This window comes from Coregonus lavaretus, assembly GCF_964263955.1.
Source record: "Coregonus lavaretus genome assembly, chromosome: 4".
Taxonomy (NCBI): Eukaryota; Metazoa; Chordata; class Actinopteri; order Salmoniformes; family Salmonidae; genus Coregonus; species Coregonus lavaretus.
In genome coordinates this window covers 60,824,571-60,831,594 of record NC_139991.1, presented here as the reverse complement: position 1 = coordinate 60,831,594, position 7,024 = coordinate 60,824,571, and the positions used below count along the sequence as shown (strand labels likewise).

The following is a 7,024-nucleotide window of genomic DNA, read 5'->3' as shown; positions in this document are numbered from 1 at the left end:
AGGACATTAAAGTGAATTCAAGCTGATTTCGTGTTAATTTTGGAGTGTGAAATGTTGAGATCTATGGCAGATATATTCTGGGAGGGCTATGTGAAATGTTGAGCTATATGGCATATATATTGTTGGAGGGCTATGGTATTGCTGCTGATCATCCATTATCCAAGATTGAAAGTAATGAATAATGATAATGTATAACAAAATGAATGAGTTATTACAGTTACATTCAATCCAATTTCTGTCACATTACATTATTCAATCAAATACCATGTATCATATTGGAATGACTGTTCATCACATTCATTACTAATGTACATCTAGGGAAAGGGATGTAATCAGGGCTACTATGTGAACAGTCTGAAAATGACTGAATGCTTCATACTAGAACATCAAGCTGAATTCAAGCTGATTCCGTGTTAATTTTGGAATGTGAAATGTTGACCTCTTTGGCAGATATTTTGTGGTAGGGCTATGGTATGTAAATTCAGGATAATTTGAAGAACATCTATACATCATAATCCAACCTACCTTGAGAACATTTGGGGAGAGTATTGATAAATGTAAAGAAACTGATTTAATTTGTAGCCTTGAAGAAGACACACTGCTGTTCACAAGGCCTGTACTTATTCATAGTTTCAGATTAACACTCTGGTCTGTTCTTTGTCTTGTGTTATTGGTTGTCAATAAACAAAAAAGACATAAGTAATTACTCACCAGATTCTGATCATCCATTATCCAAGATGGAGAGTCATGAATAATGATCATGTAAAACAGAATGCATGAGTCATCACTGTTCATTGAATTTCTGTCTCATTACATAATTTAATGAAATACCATACATCATATTGCAATGACTGTTCATCACATTCATTACTAATGTACATCTAGGGAAAGGGATGTAATCAGTGCTACTATGTGAGCAGTCTGAGAATGACTGAATGCTTCATACTAGGACATCAAGCTGAATTCAAGCTGATTCCGTGTTAATTTTGACGTGTTAATTGTTGAGCTCTATGGCATATATATTGTGGGAGGGCTATGGTATTGCTCCTGATAATCCATTATCCAAGATGGAGAGTAATGAATAATGATAATGTATAACAAAATGTATGAGTTATTACAGTTACATTCAATCCAATTTCTGTCACATTACATTATTCAATCAAATACCATATATCATATTGCAATGACTGTTCATCACATTCATTACTAATGTACATCTAGGGAAAGGGATGTAATCAGTGCTACTGTGTGAGCAGTCTGAAAATGACTGAATGCTTCATACTAGGACATCAAGCTGAATTCAAGCTGTTCCATTTTAAATGTTATGTGTTAATTGTTGAGCTCTATGGCAGATATGTTGTGGGAGGGCTATGGTATGTAAATGTAGGATAATTTGAAGAACATCTATACATCATAATCCAACCTACCTTCAAAACATTTGGGGAGAGTATTGATAAATGTAAAGACACAGATTTAATTTGTAGCCTTGAAGAAGACACACTGCTGTTCACAAGGCCTGTACTTATTCATAGTATCAGATTAACACTCTGGTCTGTTCTTTGTCTTGTGTTATTGGTTGTCAATAAACAAAACAGACAAATAAGTAATTACTCCCCAAATGCTGATCATCCATTATCCAAGACTGTATTAGTTATTATCAATACCTTCAAATCACCATCTGTCAAATTATAATTTCAGAGGGGTATGGGTGTTCATCACATTCATTACTAATGCGAATGAAGAGATGTGACCAGTAATGTTGGAATGGTTCAAATGCTTTAGGACATCAAGCTCAAAACTCAGAGTGATTGTAATTTGCATTCTAACTAGTTGATATTCAGAATTCATCTAGTCTATTCATCTGTAACTCCTACTATGAACTCCTACCTACATGAGAAAGTAGAAGTGTTCTGTACAGGGAAAGAGACTGGTTGTTATTGTTGTTGTTTAGGTGTTTAGAAACATTACTGGAGTTATAGAACACTTACCTCCTGTGATCCATAAACACACTAAATCCTCCTCCTTCTGTTCTCCATGGATGACCTGACATATGTAGACTCCATCATCTGACTCCCTGATGTCTGTCAGCCTCAGAGACACGTTGCCTCTCTCCAGCTCCTGGGTGATCAGACTCACTCTGCCCTCATAGCCACTCCTCTCTGTCACCTGGCCATTCTTATACAGGTAAATACACTCTGTCTCTTTAAACCACCTGATTGTTGTGGCAACATCACTGGCCTCAGGTGAGAGGTGACAGGGGAGTGTGACGTCTTCACCAACATCAGCCCTTACATGGTCTTTTGAGGTGAGTTTAAACTGAGCTGTTCAGAAAGAGAGAACATTTCTGGTTTAATGACCATCTGTGTCAGGAACACAAAATACTCTCAGTACATTTATAAACACAGCGGAATTAAAAACTACAATAAACATACAACAACCAGGACCATGTCAATTCTAAAATACAACATATTCATTTGAAGGAAAGTATATATATGTCATAGAAGAATGTGAATGCTACTATCTGGAATAATATTATCCCATTTGTTCCCAAATCTTTCCCAGACATGCCACTATGCAAATCTTATGCTACTACTAACCCTAACATGTAATCCATTTTGCTTATTTTTTCATTCATTGAAAAGTATGTACAAAATTGTGACATACAGTGCTCTGCTTAGAATAAAATTTACAGATATTTACCCCTATTCTTCAGCCTCAATATCTATAAACCTAAGCCCACTTACCCACACACTTAAACTCAATGACCCACACACCCCAGCCCTGTTACCCCCATGCCCTAACCCTAACACCTACATGACAATACCCTCAAATGTATACAATGAAGTACCGATACACCCATATTATAGCCCTAAGTGCCCTACTTGTTACTCAATACCACAGTTCCTTTGCCAATACACCTCATCCCTGTTACTTGCCAATCTCACCCCTGTTACCCACTTTCCTTAGGCCTTTATTCCCCAAGTCACCAACAGTAACCTACATCCAGCTAGTCGCTGCACACCTCAACCCTGTTATTTGCATAAGTTAGTCCTGTGACCTCTGACCTGTATACACAAAACATTTCATAGATAAACTCATAGTACAGTGGTATAACACATGTGCCCCAGCCCCATTCACTTTTTTCCTACCACAAATGTTGTTGGCAGAAAGGATTTGAATGGGCAATAGACGTCCATCCAGACCCATTACCTGTATGAGCCTTGTGTATCCCTTCACCCCATGACTCATATAAACCAGGTAAATCCATGGGCATACTCATATAAAACAGGTGTACCCCAGTGCAAGAGACACTAAACAAACCTATTGACATTAAATATCAGTTAAATTATTATACTAATTCAGTTAATGGGTATATACATGGCCAATTCCCCCTGAAATAAGAATATATGATGTTTTACAGTAAAAATCACTGATTTAAACATTAGTAAAGGCTAATGGATAATGGTAAAATCATCTGTAACATCATTTTGATCAAGTATATCCATAACCCAACTCAACTTCAATCTACTGAAAAAGTAAATAATCTGCTATGATTAAATATATAGAATAAATTAGAGACACTGTATTTTCCCATTGGTCAGAAATGTGTGGCAGGTAGCCTAGCGGTTAAGAGCGTTCGGACAGTAACCGAGACAGTCGCTGGTTTGAATCCCTGAGCCAACTAGGTAACAAATCTGTTGATGTGCCCTTGAGCAAGACACTTAATCCTAATTGCTACTGTAAATCGCTCTGGATTAATAATTACATTTATTTTTTGATAAGAACAACTTTAACTTCTCTAGAGCATGTAAAGTACAAACGTTTTTTTTTTTTCTTCTGTATTGTGACCGACTGGATTAAATGGGTTTCATAATGAAAGGAGATGTTTGGAGGGAGAGGTCACTGTGGAGCAGTAGAGCTGTTTCTCACAGACACAAACTCAGCTACAACTCCTCATGTTCCTAACACATTTCATCCAGTGACACACATTTACACATAAAGACAAATAAAACCACAAACACATTTCATTTTCAATAGTTGGTTTAGTACTGTTGTTCCCGATATGTGAAAGAAAAGCTCATAATGAATTTGAACATGGTGACTTACTATGAACTCTGGACTCTGCCATTTTCCCTGCAATAAAAAGAGAAAACATTCATGTTCACATCATTACCACCATCTATTCATCAGATTCTCTCTTTTTCTCAATCTCACAGATAGAAACATCACTTCCTCTTTCTCCAGTCCTCATTGTTTTAAGAGTGATGTGTCTAGTTTGGAAAGTGAAATATACTGAGATCTCCTCTTACCTTTACTGGTCTTCACGTCCTCCACTTCAGATTAAAAATTGTTTATTTAAATCCATAACCATACTCTAATATTCACTATATATGCATGTCAACACGTTTTTACAGAACAGTCTTCACCTCAGGTCTATACTGAGACAGAACTTTCACTTTCACCTTTGCACAGGTACTTGGGAGTAAACTCCTCCCCTCCTTGCTTCTCTGCTTGTTAGATAACCCAGCCACAAAGTCAATATTGTCTATAGGCCTATCGCAACATTTCATGAAAACAATAATGTACATTTCTGGTCTTAATTTAAGTTTAAGGTTGCATAAGATTAGCACTGTGGGTTAGGATTAGGTTTAAAATCAGATTTTAAGAATATTAATTGTGTTCCCATGAGCTCAGTTGGTAGAGCATGGCCCTTGCAACACCAGGGTTGTGGGTTCGATTCACGCGGTGGACCAGTACTAAAAAAGTATGAAAATGTGTGCACTAACTACTGTAAGTTTCTCTTGATAAGAGTGTATGCTAAATGACTAAAATGTAAAAATGGGCAGGGTTTGTGACTTTGTTAACTGGTGATTACCATTAGAGGGTTTATGCTATCATACAGCATGGTGCCCTCTTTTATGATCACATCTAAACCATATTTTACGTCATTTAGCAGACGCTCTTATCCAGAGCGACTTACATAATTTTTTTATTTTTCATACCCCCGTGTGAATCGAACCCACAACCCTGGCGTTGCAAACGCCATGCTCTACCAACTGAGCTACATCCCTGCCGGCCATTCCCTCCCCTACCCTAGACGACGCTGGGCCAATTGTGCGCCGCCCCATTGGCCTCCAGGTCACGGCCGGCTACGACAGAGCCTGGATTCGAAACAGGATCTCTAGTGGCACAGCTAGCACTGCGATGCAGTGCCTTAGACCACTGAGCCACTCAGGAGACTGATTTAGTTCATCATCTCTAAGTTCTAAAACTGTTTCAATTCAAATCAGAAGACAGATCCAGCCAGTAGATGGTAGTGATGGTCTTTAATTATAGTCATATTATCCTGAGCTGTAAAGATTTAACAGTGCGTATCAATATTAGCTTCTCTCATCTCTTTGGATCCATTCACATGAGTCCATGAGTGAAATTGCTTCGATGACAGATATAGTGTCAATGCTTTTCCATCCCCTCCTAACAAAAAAATGCTGGTCAATGTTGGGAACTGCAGTGAATTTACTAATCAGACATACTGTACCATACCAGTAGGCTTAACACGCATCCAGCCCCCCAGCCCAAGCCCCCCCACCCCAACCCCCCCCCAAACACACACACACACACACAACCCATGTCTGCAGAGGAGATGGTAGGAGAGATTACACAGGGACAATGGTCAGAGTCTACAGTGGTTGTTCTTCTAATAGAGGGTACAGGGATGTTGATTGGTTTGTTGAGTCTTACATTTCCTGTAACCGCAGACACGCCTCTTCACACACAGACACACACATCACTAATAATTTAGCTGTTCAGCAAGTTGAACACACACACCTCCCTGTATTTAACACACATTGAAAAACAACTGTTTGATCTGGGACGACGCACAGAGCCCACTTGCACTGCCTGCCTGCCCAGCTGGATTAGAATGAAGGGGCTGGGCTGGATCTGAGTCAGGGGTGTGGGAGATAGTTAGGGGACTGGGATAAGGCTGGGGGTAAGGGCTTGGTGTAGTCTAACTAGGGGTAGAGTTAGGGGGCTGGGAGTAAAGGCTGAGTTTGGGTTAGGGTGTACAAAGGACAGGGCTGGGGGTAAGGGCTGTGATTGTGGAGGCTGGGGGCAGAGTTAAGGAGTCTGCATGCTTCCCAGCCGCACATATCGGAAGTATTCTTGCATATTTTATGACAACATTTTGCGACGGTTGTTCGGGCACACAAATTTTTTTCTCGAGGCAAGCCGAAGTCGGTAGTCGATGTCTATGCCCCTTCATAGCACATTTTTTCATTAAGAAATACTGCACCAAACATTTTAGTTAGATGTAAAATTGCGCGACTAAGATCTCCTCGGCAAAAACGTCAAAATGAATGACAGATTTCTTGAGTTATCTTAGATGAATTCTGACCATTTTGAGGAAGTGTATACTGCCTACATCGTATCAAAATAGACAAACAGTATGTTGGCGTTTTTTCTCGTTTTTCAAGCAAAGGTCTTTTAAGGGAGAATGCGAGCACACTCGTTTGGGTCACCTATTGGCGCCAGCCGAACTGAAGCATGCAGACACCTTTAGGGGGTGAGTTTGGGTGAGAGAGTGCAGGGAAGTATTCCATCATGGGGGGTTTCATTTAAAAAATACATAAACATCAAGATTCCAGCCACACTGTTCCCAGTCACGACACTAGGCTAGGACAGGCATAGAGCTAAGAGAGAGAGGACTGAAAAAATTGGAATCCACAAGTGCTGTTTAGCGTTCCACCCTGTTTTGGACTAGTGTATAGGAGAAGACAATTGTCAGTCACCATCCCTGGTCCTACAGTACCAGTCAAAAGTTTGGACACACCTACTCATTCAAGGGTTTTTCTTTATATTTACTATTTTCTACATTGTAGAATAATAGTGAAGACATCAAAATGATGAAATAACACATATGTCATCATGTAGTAACCAAAAAAGTGTTAAACAAATCAAACAATTCTTCAAAGTAGCCACCCTTTGCCTTGATGACAGCTTTGCACACTCTTGGTATTCTCTC

At 39.3% G+C, this 7,024-nt stretch overlaps 1 long non-coding RNA gene across 1 annotated transcript; it reads right to left on the bottom strand.

The window, feature by feature from the left end:
- Positions 1-1,799: 1,799 nt before the first annotated feature.
- On the bottom strand, positions 1,800-4,461 carry LOC311127718. Its single transcript, XR_014613139.1, has 3 exons — positions 4,311-4,461; positions 4,108-4,134; positions 1,800-2,321 (listed from the first exon to the last, which is right to left on the bottom strand). It is a non-coding gene; the product is annotated as an uncharacterized lncRNA (long non-coding RNA).
- Positions 4,462-7,024: the final 2,563 nt, after the last annotated feature.